The 393-nt window shown below is 52.4% G+C and overlaps 1 protein-coding gene across 1 annotated transcript in view; it reads right to left on the bottom strand.

The window, feature by feature from the left end:
* Positions 1–393, bottom strand: part of LOC119585084 (major facilitator superfamily domain-containing protein 8-like) — a gene marked incomplete in the record, with an annotated part of 19608 nt that overhangs the window by 9136 nt on the left and 10079 nt on the right.

Below are 393 nucleotides of genomic sequence, written 5' to 3'. Positions count from 1 at the left end.
TGGGCGAATAGAGGGGGTCGAGGGTGAGTTGGAGGAGGAAGTCGAAAGTAATGAGTAGGTCGAGGGTGACGTGGAGGATGAGGTCGAGAGTGAGGTAGAAGAGGTTGTGGAAGAGTTGGGGTTGGAAAGTCGAGGGTGAAGTAAAGGGTGAGGTGAAGGCGGAGGAGAGTGGTCGAGGGTTTAGTAAAACTGAGTTGGGAGGTTGAGGTTGAGGGCGTACTCAAGTATGAGGTGTGTAAGGTGACACATAAGATATTGCGGGAGATCGAAAGAGGTCGAGGGCTAAGTATTGAGTATGAGGTGGAGGGTGAAGTACCCGAGGGGGAAATAGGTCGAGGGCGATGAGTTCAGCGTGAAGACAGGTCGTCCTCTTAATCAGGAGGAAGTGGAGGT

This window comes from Penaeus monodon, chromosome 19 (assembly GCF_015228065.2).
Source record: "Penaeus monodon isolate SGIC_2016 chromosome 19, NSTDA_Pmon_1, whole genome shotgun sequence".
Lineage (NCBI taxonomy): Eukaryota > Metazoa > Arthropoda > Malacostraca > Decapoda > Penaeidae > Penaeus > Penaeus monodon.
This window is presented reverse-complemented; position numbering and strand designations above follow the sequence as displayed.